Genomic DNA, 19405 nt, shown 5'->3' with positions numbered 1-19405 from the left:
ACACTCGTCATATCATCGTACAACTCCCTTACAGCATTAATGTAAATCGGTGGAATATTCTTGTCTTCTAGCACCTGCCATAGCTTGGCTAATGGGACACTGTCATACGCTTTTTGAAGATCAATAAATACCATGTGTGTCTCCATATTATGTTCCAAACGCTTTTCTATTGTTTGTTTTAGGCAGAACACATTGTCTATACAAGAACGACCAGTACGAAAGCCACTCTGATCTTCAGCGTCTTCCCAACAATCTTCAATTCGGCTTTTAATTATCTTCCCGTAGACTCTACAGATTGAGTTAGTTACACTAAGCCCTCGGTAGTTCTTACAATCTTTTCTGTCGCCTTTATTTTTGTATAGATTGCTGATATATGCAGTTTTCCATTCTGGAGGTAGCTCTTCTCCTCTCAAGAATAAATTAAAAGTATAGGCCAATAGCTGAAATAGTTTGTCAGGGCCATATTTAATCAGTCCAATGGGTACTCCCCCCGGTCCTGGAGCCTTTCCATTTTGTATAGCGTTGGCGTGTTTTTTAATTTCTTCTGGTGTTATTTCAGTTTCTTCGCGGTAGGAAATATCATATTTTTGGTAGCCAATATCTTGGAATTCTGTTCGATCTTCTGTCAGCATTTGTTCATAATATTCGACCCATAATTCTGGGGCTATTAGAGTTAACCTACTGCATTCTTTTCTATCTGTTCTACTACCTCTAATTATTTTCCAGGCTTCTTTACTTCTTGCTGTACCCATAAAATTTTCTACGTTATCGCAGGCTTTATTCCACATCTCATTTTTGGCTTTATTTACCTCTTTTTTTACTTCTTTGTTTAAGCTGTTGTACTGTTGTCGATCGTAAGGGTCCTTTGTTGCTAGCCATTTGTTATACATATTCTTCTTCTTCCCCACAAGATCTTCTATTTCTTTATTCCACCATTCATTTCTATTTTTTTGCTATCCACTTCTCTAACAGCTTCCATTGCAGCTTCGTCAAAAGCTTTCATAATTTCGTTGTGCGTATTAATTGGTGAGGAGTAACAAACATCGTACAATTTCAGATTCAACCTCATTCGATACAGAAACTGGGTAGACTCATTTTCAAAACCTTGTAGATTATATCTCTTTGTTGAAATGTCTTGAAGTATCATTGAACTTTCGTTTTCATTTTGTCGTTGGCTTCCTTTAAATGTAAATAGTAGTGACGCTTTAAGCAAGTGGTGATCAGATCCACATTCTGCTCCTCGATGGACTCTAACGTTATTAACCTTTATTGTGGAGTTTTCTTTGCATATACAGTAATCGATTATTGATTTCAAATTCCTCGTATGCACGTATATACGTATAATTAAAATATATATGATATTATTAACAACAATAATTTCATAGTGTACAAAACAAATAGAAAAAATGACGTTGACCGCCCGACAGGCGTTGATCAGCAGACAGAGTGCGAGTAATCTTTTTTTGCTAACATAAATTATGGAAAATAAACCAGGACCTTAAAAAATGGTAAAATATGATTCTAAAAAACACCGTAAACTAACAGAAGCTGAACTATCAGCTGCTTTGGAAAAATCGGACAACGAGATAAACCCCTTCGAAAATAGTAGCGATGATCCAGATTATTTGAGCGAAAGCGATAATGAGTCCGAAGAAGACTTAATTTTACAACCTTCACAAATTCCCGGTTGGTCATCTACCCCCACAGTTTTCTGTAGTTGTTCATCTACCCCTACAGTTTCCCCAGACATGAAGAATATTGCACAAAATGATTGGAGTTTTACTGAAATTACTGAGTTATTTTATCTTGATTTAACTGTTGTGCTTTATTCGTAGTAGGTACTGCACTACATTATCGATTTTCTCATATTTTTGCTACGTACCCAATTGTGACAATACAAAGTAGAAACAGACCAAACCTGGGCGGGACTTTATCGTACTCTCACGGCTGTCAATATCGAAGTCTCCGATGACAATGAAAGCGACCGTTTCTTACGGCCGCTCCCCCGAGAAGTGAAATCGTCACCAAAATCATTCTCCTGCCAGCATAAGCAGTAAGATTCTTATTTATTTCCTGCGTAATTATCTAGGGGGAACCTAGATCAGACGAAAGAGCAATTTGCTTATTATAAATAGACTCCAAATGTTAAGATTATCAATATCAGAAACGTAAACACATTAAAAATCTTTTTCAGTTTTTGTGATATTGATATAGGTGTGAAACGAAACTGCAACAAACTGTCGTCGTCGTCACCGGAAATCAGTCGAATATGTCTTTAATCTGCACGAATAGACTAATATATTTTAAAGGCTAAGTGAACAAAAGCATATTTTTTGATCATCGGCAGAGAAAAGTGCATAGCACCAGAGTACTCCTTAGCAGGAATTGCTATATCCTATCTCCTATTTTACTAAAGACGGGTAAGAAGATATTCGGAAAAACACCAACTGTCATGAAGAACTATCTAAATGAATATTAATACTCTCCTTATACTGAGAGAGACAGAGAGAGAGAGAGAGAGAAAGTGCGAAAGAGGGACAGGTAAAGGAAGAAGGAACCATGCATGTCAATGAAACTTCACAATTAATAAACTAATTAATTTCTTTAAAGTAGAAGTAAAAATCACGGAATTAAATGAATTTGTTTTTTATTCCATTTTATTTTTCTTTTCATAGATATAAATATCGAGAACAAAAACGAAAAAACTGGTGTAGATAGTTTAAGAATGTAGTCAACCCTAAGAGTCCGATATATTATACGTTGAAAGAATTATTGGCTTTATCCAAATGAACACAGACACATCGATGGTCTGCACATTCATGAAGAAATTTATTAATCGACAGTTGAAAACCTTACAAGATTATTAATTTAATAACTTCGTAAACTTGTTTGCGGATTTTAAATTTCATTTTGAGTTGATTAATGTTTCAAGCGTACTTCGATACGTACCGCTTTTCGAATTGAAGAAAAATAAAAGATTACAATAATTAAAGAGTTTATTTCAAAAACAACCAATGTCAAAAAAGTAAATTTTCAGAAATTAATAAAAACTTAATAAACTGGTAATATTCAAGCCAATGTTTTTTTTTGTATGAATTAGGATATACAAACATATTTTTTTTTTATTTATTTATGCTTGAACCTCATAGGGTCATTGGCGTTGTACAATTTAGAGTTTTACAATTTATTTTGAAGTTTCTCCATGCAATATAAAGGACACTCCAGTAAATATGGCGAACACTGACAAAAAAATATTATTTAATATACTAGGTGCCAAAATGGTATTTACTTTTTGAAAAAATAATGAAAAACACTTTGACATTGGCTGTTTTTGACTGAAATACAAAAAAATCCAACGTTTTGCTGTAAATAATTTATTAACCAGAACATAGATGACAACATAGTATGTTATTTTTTTAAATTTGAGTTACTCTCATCCACTGTTATGCCATCTTCATCAACGTCAACAGTTGGTGCCGGTTCAGTGATTCGAAATTTTTTATAAAAGGGAACGCTTTTAAGGTTTTTTAAAAATGCAGATAGTGATACAATATCCTGAATTTTCACAGAACTAATAGCAATCGGTCACTCATATAACTTATCCAAGTCTATAGCATTGGCCAATACTCTCTTATTCCGAACAGCACAGTGAGTCCATGGACTAGAATATGTACTACGCGTTTTAACGTATGGAGAATATATAGATATCTTAATAATACATGCTTCTCTAAGACCTAAACTTGGTCTTGGGCTCTTTAGAAAGTATTGGGAACATATTTTATTTATATCGAAAAAAATTTTCCTGAGTCTGGCTTTTATCTTGATTGACGTATGAGTTTATCCCAATCTTCTGGAACCTTTGGACTACATATTATCTTTTTTTTTTCTTCGGAGGGAAGGAATGGCCCCTGATGGGAAATATGTGGTTATTTTTTTAAAAATCTTTAAAGAATGCACCAGCATATATTGTAAATAAACCATAACATGGTTTTTGTTCTGGCCAGAATATCCATCACTAAAGATAACTAAATGATCATTAGATAGATCTTTATGATTAAGATAATGCAAAAGCATAGAAGTTACATCGTTCGACCCTTTCCTTGCAATAATTTCAGTATAGATGTACATTGATGCTGAATCATCCGTCATATCGTGAATGCCAAATAGATAGTATCACAGTTGACTTTTAAAAAATACATCGCTAGTTCTTATGTGTGTTAATGGTAGGTTTTGTTTTATAATTGATAATGTATTTTTAATTCAGTAAATTTACTGGCTATTCTTAAGTGCAACTCTTTTTCCAATACCAGCTCATTTTGAATAATATCATCACTACTGATTTCTATTTTTAAAATCAGTTCATCACAACGTGAACAAGTGTCTCTTCTTGGCACACCAAAGAAAATGTTGAAGTCGTCCGTAAAAACATTATAATAAACATGATGAGACACGTTAATTTGGATTTCCTGCAAAAACATTTTGTGCATTTTTTTTACACTTAGCTCCTCAGGTAAAAACACTTTGTCAGGATTATGTCGCCTTAAGTAATGAGACTGCCTGGCCCTGAAAGATTTAATGTGTTGTCGTATAAGGTATAGAACTGCATCTGGGGTTTTAGAAGGCATATTGTCATGCTTTCCACGTCCATCGGAAGGTGGTATTCCAGAAGTTTTAATAGAATCCTGAATTCTCCTGAGTCGACCTCTGGCAATACCACGGAAGCTTTAAAAAGCAGTGTGACACACCTGTTCTTCCTTATCTTGATTCCACACTTTATAATACAAGGCTACAGAATAATTAAAAGAAGAACCGTTGTCTTCATCTGCATTATGATCATGTCGCGGTCTTCTTTGTTTGCGTTTTGAACTGAAATAAGACCAGAAAGGTAGCAATCTTGCTCATGCTGTGAAGATAAGGAATTGAATTTTTCCATTATAAGTGTCCGTTATTCAGGCTCAATTTTCTCGAAGCACTTATAACGTTTACATATAAAACAAAGAAAGTATTCTTTCACTAAGTACGCAGTAAATAGGCTATCAAACGCCTGCATGTAAGTAAATATATTATTAGACCGTTAAAATTCTTATCTGCAGTCTATTCATGTAACTCTGGATCTGGAAGTCATTTCAATGCTCTTATGGTTAACATAAAGGTGGGTACACATATGCGAGCAGAACTGTTCGCGAACCGTTTGTAAACGCTATATTCGTCTATTTGTACGACGGGACGAACCGCTTGCGAGCTGTTCGTTCGTTGCTCGTCAGGAACCACGGCCTGTCGGTTTTTGGGACGAACACAAAGAATGTTCGCAGTTAAATTTGGACGGTGTTCGAGACTATAAATTGTTTCTGCTAAGTGTGCGATGAGATCATTCGGTTAAACAAAATTGCTGAACGAGCGCGGCTTATTCAAAACTAACGAGAGAAATTAATAACAGATAATGTAAACAAAATACCGAAATATTTAGAATAACGAAGTAAATTAATTCTCGGTTTGTTATTAGATACTTAGGGTACCCAATAAGATTCTTCCGATACCTTTTTTTTATGATACCATCACTTTTTCTCGGCTTTCTTTTACGTTTAACCGGCCACTCAACATTCGATTCAGGGTCTCTTGTCTCAACACTCTTGATAATATAGCGAAAATAATTCTTACTTATACTCCAAACAATAATATAATATGATAAACAAAACTATACATATGCACGTTATTACCTCAATAACTCAAGCTATACTAAAACAAACATAAACATTGCAAATTAAGAGCAAAGACTGCCGATGGCATTGCCGAAACATTGGTTATTGCTGACAAAATAATATACTGACATTGGTTGTTTATATAAAAACGGCGTTTTTAAAACTCGTCGTAATTTTAAGTTAAAATTCAATAAAATTGGCATTAGTTGTTTTTGAAATAAACAATTCAATTTAAAACGAAGACTATTGGAAATTTAAAAGTTACTTTAGACGGCAAGAGAGTTTAAAAATTAATTTTAGGTTATAGCTATTGCTACGCATTTATCTAACAAGGTTTAAAGGCCAAGGGCATAGAATTATCATCATCAGCCCGTTTTAAGTCCATTGCAGGACTGGGCCTCTCCTGTTTGTCACCAGAATATGTACACGATCTTTTGTAGTATGGATCCAATTTTTCGTCATCTTTCGCAAATTTCGTTTATTTGTTCTTGGTCTCCATTCGGTTAACTTGCGTGTTCGCCTTCCGTTCTTCATCCTTGCCACCTGGCCAGTTTATCTCCGTTTCAATCTGCAAACTCTCTCCACAACATCTGTAACTATGGTTCTGTTTAGTAGGTCTTCGTTTGTGATCTTAGTGGACAAGTTAGTTAGAACAAACCAATACACTTCGCTTTGTCATCGTGTTGGAATAACAAAGTTGTATCTGCTATTTTTCTGCCGTTTTTGCATCTGCAAAAATGTGTTGAATATAACATACCTATTTACAACTTGTATATCGATTTCAAAAAGGCGTTTGATGGAGTAGATCGACAAAAGATGTTAAAGCAACTATCTATGTTAGGGATACCCAATAAGTTGGTTAAACTTATACGAATGACTCTGGAGGGTTCCAAAGCTATGGTGAGAATAGATGGAGATATGACGCAGGCCTTTGATATTGAAAATGGAGTTAGACAAGGGGATGCCTTATCAACAACACTTTTTAATCTAACTTTAGAAGCTGTTGTTAGAAAACTGGATATAAACGGCTGTATTAATACAAGATCTATGCAAATATGCGCATATGCGGATGATGTTGCCATAATAAGCCGCAACAAAAGTGTATTAAGCGAAAAAGTTATAGAACTGAAACGAGAAGCTGCTACGTTTGGTCTATATATAAATGAAAGCAAAACAAAATATATGGAGTGCACAAAATCGAATGAACATGAGAATCTGAAGGTAGACAACCATACCTACAAATATGCCTCCACTTTTCCCTACCTAGGCTCAATAATAAATGACAACAACAACATCAGTCAAGAAATACAAGCACGGATTCTTAGCGGTAATAAGTGCTTTTATGCATACAAAGACTTAATGAAAAGTAAGTTACTGAATCGTGAGTCTAAGCTGAGAATATTTGAGCGCAAAATACTAAGGAAGATATTTGGACCAACCCAATGCAGCGATGGTTCGTGGAGAATTAAAATGAATCACGAGCTGGATGAACTAATGCAGAGCGCAGATATTGTCAGATTTGTAAAGTCACAAAGACTAAACTAGCTTGGTCAAATAGAAAGAATGCCAGATAATCGAGCTGTAAAAGTAGTCCAGAGATGGAAGCCTCAAGGAAACAGAACAAGAGGAAGGCCCCGTAAAAGATGGATAGACGACGTAGAGAGGGATCTTAAAACCATGAACATCAGGCAGTGGCGAAGGAAAGTATCCGACAGGGCAGAATGGAAGAACATTGTTAAGCAGGCCAAGACTCACAAAGGGTTGTAGCGCCATTAGAAGAAGAAGAAGAAGAAGATCTGCTATTTTTATCCAAAATGAGTTATTTGTAGAATATAATTTTAATTATAGTTTTGCATTAAGTATGAAGATATCAGCACCACCTACTCAACGATAGTTGTTTAAATAATTGCAAATTTTCGAGGAAGAGGCATAAGAGGCTTTTAATACATACTGCAGTTTGTCTCAAAACGAAAAATATATATATATTTGAGTCATGCTACAAAAAAAAGTTTAGAAGTCAGAGGCACTACGCAAGAGCATTCACGGCGGATGTATACATTTTCGTATTTTATGCTGAGTGGTGTTATGCTGAGGGCAAATTCGGGTATGTAAAAATTATCTTTTGAGAACATTAAGTATTTTACAAAAACCAATATACATGGGCCATGAAGAAGGATCCGCACCTAAGAAAGATAGGAGAGGTAAAACAAGTAGTACGAGTAGATCGATATCTGATGATAAAAGGGAAAACGTTAAAACCCATATTAACTTATTTCCTAAACAACGACTAAATGGAAACCAGTTTAAGTGTAGCAAAATTATATGACTTATACTTGAAGTTGTGTGAAGAACTAGGAAAAGATCCAGCTAAATTATCCTATTACCGATTTGTGTTCAACAATGAGTTCAATTGTGGTTTTCATATCCCTAAAAAGGACCCTTGTGTAAAATGTGAAGACTACGAATTTAAAAGTCGTAACAAACTTTTAACAGAAGAAGAACACCGGAAGTTTGAAGAACACATTGAAATAAAAAATATTATAAGGCTAGAAAGAAATACTGATAGGAAAAACAGAACACCTGTTCTGAGTTTTGATTTACAGAATGTGATAACGTGTCCAAGATCGGAAGTTGGCAATTTCTTTTATTTTCAAAAATTAAACATCTATAACTTGACTGTATATTACTCTATAACCAAAACTGTTTATTGTGTCACATGGACAGAAGAAAAACAAGTAAGGACCGGTCACGTGCTGGCTAGTGCTTATCATAAAATTTTGGATAGAGTTTTGGAAGATAATAAACTAATCTAGTCACATAAAGTGATTCTTGTATATCTCTGAATCGGAACTCATTTATTTCATTTTCTGTTATGAAAGCGCTGAGACAGCATCCGGAATTAGAAAGTCTTACAATGAAATTTTCTACGCCAGGTCATGGAGCAATTTAAGAAGTGGGTAATGTGCATAGTAACATTGAAAGATTTATGGAAAAAGTGGAATTTTATTCACCACTTTCATTTATACGCAATTTGAAGTCTGTGAATAAAAGACATCCTTATATTATTTTGCAATTAAAAGATCACGATTTTAAAGACTATGAAACCTATGAAAATTTAGCAGAAGCAGAATAAAAGGTCTCTCACTCAGAAAACATATTTACAAAAGTATCTCTACGGAATAGTATACCACAATATGTTCCTCATTCCAAACGCGGTGGTCCAAGAACTCGTGGCAGAAATGCTTCTCAACATGGCATTATTACTAATCGGAGAGAACACTGCCCTGTTTTCAATAATATACCAATGCTCTTACCTCCAAAAACTGAGCTCTCTAAAGATAAGGTGAAAGCAATTGAAAAAATGAATATGAGTATGCTCGATATTGATAAACAAGATTTTCAAGCGTTTCTGAATTCTTTAAAATAAACTGTTTCATGAAGCTGCACTAGATGAAAGCATCCCTGTGTCACACATGCTAACAAGAAACGACCATAAAACCTCCATTAAAAAACATATTACCAACTTATGGCAGAGTAACTGGAATTCCACATCCAACAAATTAAAAGATGTTATAGAAACTGTCGACACCACCTTACCACTCCCACTCAAACGTTGTGAATAAGTGATAATAACACGACTACGATTAGGACATACTATACCAACCCATATTCACTTAGTAAATAAAGAAGCCATCCCTTTCTGCCACAACTGCAAGATCCGAATCACTGTGAAACATATTCTGTTAGAATGCAAAACATACACCCAAGAAAGAAGGAAAAATAACCTCTCTACCAACATGAAGGATCTACTAAGCTGCCAGTTTAACCAAGTGCTGAAATATTTGAAAGACATTAAATTTTACAGTGTTTAATAGAATATATTTAAGTTATATATACATTGTAAGAAATTTAATACTTATAATTTGTGTTTGTACCCCTGCTAATAACTCTTAGTAGTTGATGCAGGGTCATTTTTGTTTAAATAAAAAAGTTTAAAAAAAAAACTGTTTCATTTTCAAATATTATGCATTAAGTATAGGTATAATAGTAAAGTATTATACAAATAATAAAATAAAGCAGTTAAACGCTACGATGTCGGTTATTCGTTCGATTCATTAAGCGCAGCAACGATATTCAAATGACGTCCTTACATACACTTAAAATTCTGAACAAAAGTGTAAAGAACTTTGAACATTTCGGACCTTAAGCCTTATCTTATCAACGTCCTGTACACAAGCTACCATAAAGCATTTAAAATTTAAATCGTTTCTAAAATGCCAATTAATTAAGGAACACACAGGCAGGTACACAAGCGAAAGGCACTACAATAAAATAAGAAGAGTGAGAAGAGTAATTAAAGCGGTTACGTGATTTTATGTTTTAGCTTTTTTCTTTATTCCCGATCGGTTGGTTAATGGTTCGACGTTTTTCTAGGTTATATTAAATTAAATATCTACCTTCCTTTTACCGGTATCTCTTTACTTACCGCTCTGCACAATTAACCGTATTTGTTAATAACATCTAGAATACTTTGGTATTTTATAATTATACAGCATTGAATTTTTTTTTATTTATTTTGCTTCAACCACTTAGGGTTATTAGCATAAGAAAAATATAAAAAGTGATAAAGACATACATGGGCATATACAAAATATCAATTACATTATAATGTATACTATATTTTAATTATTGATGTATTGTATTAAATTTTATTAAAAAAGTTTATAGATTTCAAGAATTCTATCAAGTCAGTTACGCATTTTGATTCTCCTAGAAGTTCTTTTAATGTTTTTGGAATGTGGTGATATAGTCTTTCAACTGAGTATATTGGACAGTCAATCAAAATGTGCTTCACTGTCACTTTACATTCACAAAAAAAACACACTGGTTCCTCTCCTGTCTTCAACAAGTATTCATGTGTTGTAGAAGTGTGTCCTAATCTGAGACGTGTTATCAGGACTTGATGTTGTCGCTTTGAAGGCCAGAAGTTCCATGGAAGGACGGAAGATTTTATTTCTATCAATTTAGTGGTTCTTCTACTCCATTGGTTTTGCCAAACATCGTGCAATTTTTATTTTAAGTAAGGTTTTAAATCTAAATGTACCGTTAGATTTTCCACTAATGCAGCTGTATTGGTTACTGCGAACCTAGCTAGACTATCTGCCTTTTCGTTACCATCTATTCCAACGTGTGACGGTACCCAGAGGAACTCACTGTCAAATTGTTTTGGTATATACGGTATAAAATTAACCTATTCTGCTGTAATGTTGGATGGGAGGGATAAATCTGAGAAATTGATGTCAGACAACTAAGTAAATCAGATATTAAAAGAGATTTGGGATGTTTGTTGTCTAGAATAAAGGTTAGAGCCTCATTGATGGCAAATAGTTCTGCTGTAAAAATACTTGTCTTGTCAGACAATTTATAGATGGAATGTTCATGTGATATCACAAAGCATGCTCCTACTCCATTTATGATCTTAGATGCGTCCGTATATATAAAATGGTAATTTTTGTACTGTGTGAGAACATGGAGAAAGTGAGTTTTAAAAAAATTGGGTATCACGTTATTTTTGATATATGCTGTAAGTTTAAGGTTACAGAGCGGAGAGAGAACAACCCAAGGAGAACATAAATTTATTTCACAGGTATGATAAATGGGAGGTAGTTCAATATTAAAATCTAATAAGTATCTATTAGCTCGTTCATAGAAAGGTACAGGACCCCTAATTCTTTTTTGATAGACCTTCTGGAACCTGTTAGCAACAACATGATGAAGAGTTGGATTTCTTGTGTTAGATTTTATATTCGAGACATACGATAGAGTTAAGTATTTTCTTCTTAGGTTTAAGGGTGGCTCTCTAGTTTCACAGAGTATACTGTCCACAGGACTGGTGCAATATGCTCCTAGAGCAAGTCTAACGGCTAAACTCTGAAGAGTATCCAAAGTTTTGAGCAATGCTTGATTTGCGGTGTTATACACAACACATCCGTAGTCCAGTTTTGATCTAATGTAAGCTCTATATAAATTTATTAGAGTTGGAAAATCTGCTCCCCAATTTTTATGTGATACAGATTTCATAATGTTTAGTCCAGCTTGGCACGATAGTCTTAGCGAGTGTATTTGACTTGTCCAACTTAATTTTGAGTCCAGTTGCATCCCTAGGAATTTTAATTCTTTTGTATATTCTATAGGAGAATTGTATAAAAATAGATTTGGGAGCTTTTGTGGATTTGATTTTCGTGAAAAATGTATAGCTTTTGTTTTTGTGGTGAAAAACTGGAGCCCAATATTGTTAGACCACAATTCTATCGACTTAAGAGCTGCAGCAATACGATTATGAGCAGATAATATGTTTTTATTTCTTGCTAGAATTGCCAGATCATCAGCATACAAAAAAATTTTAATTGTGCCATTGCAGTACGAAACAACATTGTTAATAGCAGTTAAAAATAGCGCTACGCTTAGATTCGAGCCCTGTGGAATTCCATTTCTCTGTAATTTAGATTCAGACAAATGGGTATTGATTCGAACTTGGAAATATCGTTGCCGTAGAAATATTGAAATAAGAGAAAACATGTTACCGTGAATCTTCCAATTGTGGAGTGTAGTTAAAATATCATGGCGCCATACTGTACTGCCTTTTTTACATCAAAGAATATGGCTAAACATTCTTGATTGCATATAAATGCTTCGTGAATTTCTGATTCCAATGATATTAAGTTATCTAATGTTGATCTATTTTTCCTAAATCCACTTTGTTCGGGTATAATAAGATGTTTATGTTCAATATACCACATGAGTCGATTGGCAATGATCTTTTCCAGCAACTTACACATTGCATTCGTGAGAGAGATTGGTCTATAGGATTCTGCTTAAAATTTAGGTTTACCTGGTTTGTGTATTGAAACTATGATTGACGAGTGCCATATGTGTGGGAATACCTTATTGATCCATATAAAATTGAATAGTTGCAATAATAGTTCTTGGCCTACTAGTGGTAGGTTCTGTAGAAAAAGCACAGGTATATTATCTGGTCCTGGACTAGTATTTCTAACGGAGTTAAGAGTTTCAATAAGTTCAGTAAAGCTTATAGGATTGTTTATTGGTGAAGTGTCATTGATTAATGGTATTCCTTTATTTTCTTCAAATCGTTTCTTATTTACGAATTCTATTGAATAGCTTTCATCACTAGAAGCGGTACAATATTGATTTGCCATTATTTTAGATATATTGCATTCGGACGTAAATGTCTGATTGTCTTTTATTAAGTATGTACTTTATAGAGTGTTGTGAATTTTTTCCAGATATACTTCTAATCATGTTCCAGATTTGACCAATTGGAGTAGATCTATTGATTTCTGAAACAAACTTTTGCCATGACTCTTGCTTGCTTTTTTTAATAATAAATCTACATTTAGCTCTTATTCTTTTAAATTCCAAATGATTTTCAGTAGTTTTATATCGTTTATATCTATTAAATGCCAATTTAGATTCCCTTATTGCCTGTTTGCACGCATCGTTCCACCACGGTACAGGTGAATGTTTTGGATGAAAAGCTATTTTTCCAATGGATTTATTCGCTGCATCAATGATGACTTGTCGATCGGATAGCCAAGCGGGCTGGGCGGCTGGCTTCTCCTTCGCTTCAATGCGAGAGATGTCAGTTCAAATCCCCGGCTCGGTGAACAGAAAACAAAAAGGCTAACGCAGTAGTTTAAAATTCTAAAATGAATCTGCGGCTTAGTCTAGAATATGCTGGTATCTGATCGGCCTATGGTGGAGCAGTACGGCAAGAGATAAGGGCTTGCGGCTAGGTGATACTCCTCCATAGATCCCTACCGGAAGGGCGTGGAACGCCTAAATACCGGGTATATATATATATATATATATATATATATATATATATATATATATATATATATATATATATATATATATATCAATGATGACTTTATTGAAAAAGGATGTTTTCTCATTAATATCTTGTTCTGAGCCTAATATTTCTCTAAGATTCATAGCTGATGAAGAAATCAATGTTGAGAACAGTGTCCAGTTGGCTTTATTTAAGGACTATTTGGAGATATGTGTATTGTGCTTATGGTACAACAGACTGTTGATAGACTAAGATAGGAAAGTGATCACTTTCATATAGATCAGGTAAAGCGTCCCACAATAAAATTAGGTTGCATGTTTGGTTCACAAATTGACAAATCCATTGCTGAAAACTCTCCTGTTGCTGCATTATATCAGTTTTCCTGCCGTCATTAAGTAGATTTAATTTTTTAGGATAGTTTCTATTTTTCTTCTAATTTTTGTCAATTTTTTTGAACCCCATAATAAATAAAATGTCATTAAAATGTGCATTAAAATCTCCCAGTATAATTCGAGGTGTAGGAATCTGACATAAAAGATTAGAAATGTCTGCTATACTTGGATCAGAATTAGGAGCGATGTAAAGACTGCAGATGTTAACTTTTAGTGGACCTACTAAGCATACCGCTGCAGCTTCTTGATTTGTTATTAGAGGAATACTGCAATATTCATAGGAATTCTCAATAAAAATTGAAACTATACCACTGGCATGTTCTTGATTTTGCCTAATTTTAGATACGCTTGTATAATTTCTCAAATTATGAATTTTATTATTTTTAAAATGAGTTTCTTGTAAACAAATTATAGAAGGAGAATTTTGAGCAATTATTAATTGTAACATTTCTAAACGGGTATAATAACCGTTCAAATTCCACTGTAGAATAGACTTGAATGTGAGCTTATGTAGAAGGTTCTATGGAGGAGTCGCTATCGAGATGAGGTTTTAGTTATCGAGTAATTGAATTAATTATTTTAGTACATCGCGATTTCATTTTTTTTATATATAATGTGGGGATAGATTTCTTTTAACAAATTAAGTAAGCCTAATGTGTCTTCTGCATAAGTTTTAGGTAGACTCAATTTATCTGGAGATACTAAAGCATTTTCAAAAAAATCAGTTAGTTGTTCAAAATTTAATATCGGTGTTATAGGTTTATTAGTAATAAAATCTTTTACAGGTTCCATACTTAGTCTTACCAATAGTCTTAGAATTATCAATAGTTTTGGATTTTTTAAGTTTTTGTATTGGTTTTGTAAAATTTTCTTTAGGTTCTTGTAAAGGTAGGGTTAAATTTTCATCAAGGCTGCGCTTAGCTGTGTTTAGTTCTTTACTAGGTGTATTAATTATTTCAAGTGTATCGGTGGTATCTATTGATATGCTATTGATAGGGCATGCAAGTGTTGAGGAAGAGTTTGGGATTCCAAACATTAGGTGTTGTTGATAATTGGGTAGTTGTTATATTTGTATCTGTGTTATATAAGCATAGAATTTTGTATATATATATATATATATAGAAAAGAAAATAAATTTAATCTTTGCAGATAAGTTAAATAGTAAACTCTTAAATATTGGGGAAATCTGCAAGAAAGACTCTAATGAGTATCAATTGTTTCGCCGAACGTTTTCGCCAAAGATAATTAATTTGGTTTCTTCAGGGCTAAAAGAGAAGAAATTATAATTAGCTATATATAATTTCGGTTTACAACGTTCTTCGACGTCTTCCGATTTCCAATCTCCATCTCATTCTATCGTTCCATAGATCGTCTTCCAGTTCTCTTTCTCTGATTTCTTTATCAACTCCTTCTCTCCAACTTCTTCTAGGCCTTCCTGGTCTTCGCCTACCTCTTGGTTGCCATTCAAGAATTTATAATTAGCTACCGTATATTATCTATTTACAAACACTGGAGATCTTACCGTAACTTGTAGAGTTAGGATGTTAAAACAAAAAAACTTAACTAGTAACAACATAGTGGTTTTTTTGTTACTATGTGAAAAAAGTTATCGTTGCAAATGGATGGTAGCTATGAACTTGAAAAGTAAAGGTGTACCCAAGACTGACTGAAAAAACTTCGAGGTTCTGTTTTACCAGAACGCATGCGCTGACAAGTCAAAGTAGTTCTTATGATTCCTTATAAAGTCATTAAGGTTCATTGGTATAACATTCATTGTTATGTCAGAATTAAGTATTTTCTTTTAAATGTAGTTGCATTAGCTTTTTCGATCAGCATTGGGTAGACCATTACTTTTCAAGTTCATAGCGACCATACATTTCAAACGATAACTTTTTTTACATAGTAACAAAAAAACCACTATGTTGTTACTAGTTAAGTTTTTTGTTTTAACATCCTATTTCTACAATTCTAAGTTACGGTAAGACTTTAATTTAGACTTCAATTGTGACAAAAATAGCTTCAGAACAATAAAAAAAACTGTTTAGTTTGCTCCCGAATTATTCATAAACAACAAAGATCAAGTGTCTTGTGAAAACTATGGAATTAAAACGGGGTTATGTGCTCCAACGACAGGTCACAATTTTTTCGCATACCATACCATATTTTTCATGGAATTCCATCCAAAAGAAAGCGTTTTCATTATAAAAGAAGTTCAGTCCATACTAGCCGCAAATTTTTCTCTACTCATTAACTTTTACGATTATTTAAATTTTCATTTTATTTCCATATATTTTGTGTTCTTAAAAAACCGCAACGATTACCTTAAAACCGATAAGCGCGCAACTAATAAATGTCTTTGTACTGCCGGAATCTTCTAGGGCCTGTTGGAAGGACAGATCATATAAAAATCGTTGAGTCCTTCTGCAGGACCTAACCTCTATCCAACTGTCCTGCTGGAAGCTTCTGGCAGAACAAATCACACTACGTTCTGTTATTAATCATATTTCGAACTATTTATATGTTAATAATATTTTTATCTTTTGGAACACTCTTCATTTTTATTTTTTTTTTTTCTTGTCATTTCTAGCCCAACCTAAAAGAATTTTTTTAACAAATCTAGAATACATTAATTAAGACTCTATGTTAGTATTAAACAAAACTTTATTGTTCAAACCGTTATAATTCTTTTTACGTATTGATACGGGCCTGATATTCCGTGCCTTCGTGAGCAATAAACAAACACCTTGTAATACCCTTTGTGCCCCATACTGACCCGCATATAACATTGCCAGTCGTGGCTGCTTGTTTTACAAAATAATAAAAGCATCTAAGTTCAAGAAAAGGAATGCAGGGAAAATACAACGTATTGTATTCATGGAGCCATAAAATTCAAGTAGCTAATTTGGCGAAAAGAAAAGAATGACTGTTGGCGATGATTTATTTCTTTTAAATTGTCGGTTGACTCAAATTTTATGAGCGAAGGTTTATGAGGTAGAGAAATTAATGCATAATCGGCAACATTTATTTAATTAAAAACTTATAAGTTGAAATATGAACTACAAGAAGAAATTCTCAGACAAAAAACAAAGAAAACTTGTAATTTTGAGGATGTATTTGAAATTTTCTAAACCATACCAATATTTAAGAGCAGTCTATTGCACAGAAGGAAACATATTTAGAATATTCTATCTACAGCCCATTATATATTCGAGAAGATAAATCAGAAATCGAATTCAGAATTCGGCCCAAATCTGTATTTTCTAATGTTCGCTCTCCACTTGCGATTTTTAGTCGTGGCGACAAAAAAATCACTGTCGTAGAAAATCTAGATGGTGCCTCCACTGCGATTTATAAATCGCTGAATTACATCAGTTTTCCAATGGATGACATCGAAACTACTTGTGTAAACGACGAAAGCATTCATCCTTTAAGAAATCAAAGAGTTTTTAGAGGATAGTTTTACATGTTATTTGAACAATAGTACTTAAAATCAGAATCAATAGTACTCAGAATGTACCCAACATTTCCTGCATATTCCTAGTTGTATGACATTAAAAAAAATTGAAAATTAAATATTTATTAAAATACACTATGCTCAGCTGGCGTAAGAATCGCAACAGAACAATCGTAAGTGGATACATGTCTATTCTTGTCCGTATGACTCATTGTGCTGGGCAACTATCGCGTCGCAGTAAAAATAAGACAGGTTGCGTTTTCTTAATCGCTGTAATTATTTAGTCGCAAAAGGATTGATCGCAAAACAATGTGTTCAATTTTTGCGACTAAACAATCGCGCGACTACAAATCGCAAGTGTAAGGCTAGCCTAAAGTTGCAAAACAAAAAGACGACGAATGCACCGAAATGCACTGGCACGGTGATTCATGATTTGTATGCACTTTATACACGCTGTAATGAACTAATGAACTAGCATAAATATTGTCCTTATAAATATCGAATATATAATGTATAAGATTTATTTGATACACCCCTGGCTGTTATGTATAAAAATTACTTGAAGTTTGTTTATACAAGTGTTTTTGCGACACATATGAGAGAAATTTTACTACGTAGATAACTAGATAACATTTTTAAAGCCCAGCGCTCTTAAGGTCCATAATCGTATAAAAAGCGTCATTAGTAAAAATTCCGATTGGCCAGGAGAAAAAACTGGTCGGGAGAGGTTACGAAGGTCTACTAAACCGAGAGGAAAAAAATAGTTAAGTTTGGATTGAGATTCAGAAGAATTAGCTTGCGGGTGTAGTCTTCAAAGAAGGCAAATTTTTTTTAATTTGAAAGGTGACTTTGTACTCATAATGCGATCACCGATTTGTTTGTGCTGTACTTTATCTGAAAGATTTGTAAGACGGCGTTTCCAACAATTTGAGAGGTCCATATGGTTTAGAGAAGAAATTAAGTGGCCGAGTTTGGAAGATTGCAGTTTTTTGTCATCCAGGATAATCCGAAGCTCGAATCAGTTCCAACTTCTCAAGAATTGGCCATTTATATGGTCCAATTGTCCATTTTTATGTTCCATTATTTGTATGGGACACAGTTGTGATTGTTGCAGTGTTTTGGTTCAATTCCGATCCCAAAAAACTAAAGGAAATATATCAGCCAGAGTGATAGAAGGTACTTTTTGTTAAATTTTTCTATATATATATATATATATATATATATATATATATATATATATATATATATATATATATATATATTACAGGATCCAACTTGTAAATACAATACATTTTGAAGACGGCTATCGCCGTATTCCCGTTCTCCTCCGCCAATCCTCCCGGTCCAAGGCATGCTCCTCCTCCAAACCTTTCGATTCCATCGCTCTTCTATTTCCTTCATTCCATGAGCGTCGAGGTCTACCTCTTTTTCTTCTTTCAGGGTCTTCCATCTGTGAAGTTTTTGGAGCCAACGTTCGTCAGGCATTCTCAATAGGTGTCCAAATCATTTTAAACCTCTTCTTTCTATTCTGTCAATACCCGTTTATGTAGCATTCATGTTATTTCTTATAGATTCGTTGGTCTTCCTTTCCAGCCTTGATGTTCTAGCACTTCTTCTCAAATAATCCATTTCAACTGCCATCTGCATCCTTGTCTTAGTCCTTTAGTTACTTTTATTGACTCTGATAGTCTATTTCCGATATTAGGTAGGTAGTGTTATCCTTGTATACTTCTGTGATTATTCCTGAAAGGTATTGACTAATGCCGAGTTGTGGTAAAGCTTGCCACAAAGAAATCATAGCAAGAAGATCATAAATAAAATATTTTTAAATCAAGTAAATAGATTAAACAAATAACATACATACACAAAATTATATATACATTTAATAAATCCTTTATATCTACAAATTAAAATACAAGTGGTAAAGATACAAAAACCAGTACCTATTTATAATGAATTGACGCAAAAAAACCACATTGGATTG

General features: G+C 33.7%; 1 protein-coding gene across 2 annotated transcripts in view; it reads left to right on the top strand.

Annotated features, from left to right (window-relative positions):
• ara (araucan) overlaps nt 1–19405 on the top strand; it is a 335452-nt gene that overhangs the window by 43320 nt on the left and 272727 nt on the right. The gene's annotated exons all lie outside the window — the stretch shown is intronic.

This window comes from Diabrotica undecimpunctata, chromosome 7, assembly GCF_040954645.1.
Source record: "Diabrotica undecimpunctata isolate CICGRU chromosome 7, icDiaUnde3, whole genome shotgun sequence".
NCBI classification, from domain to species: Eukaryota; Metazoa; Arthropoda; class Insecta; order Coleoptera; family Chrysomelidae; genus Diabrotica; species Diabrotica undecimpunctata.
This window is presented reverse-complemented; position numbering and strand designations above follow the sequence as displayed.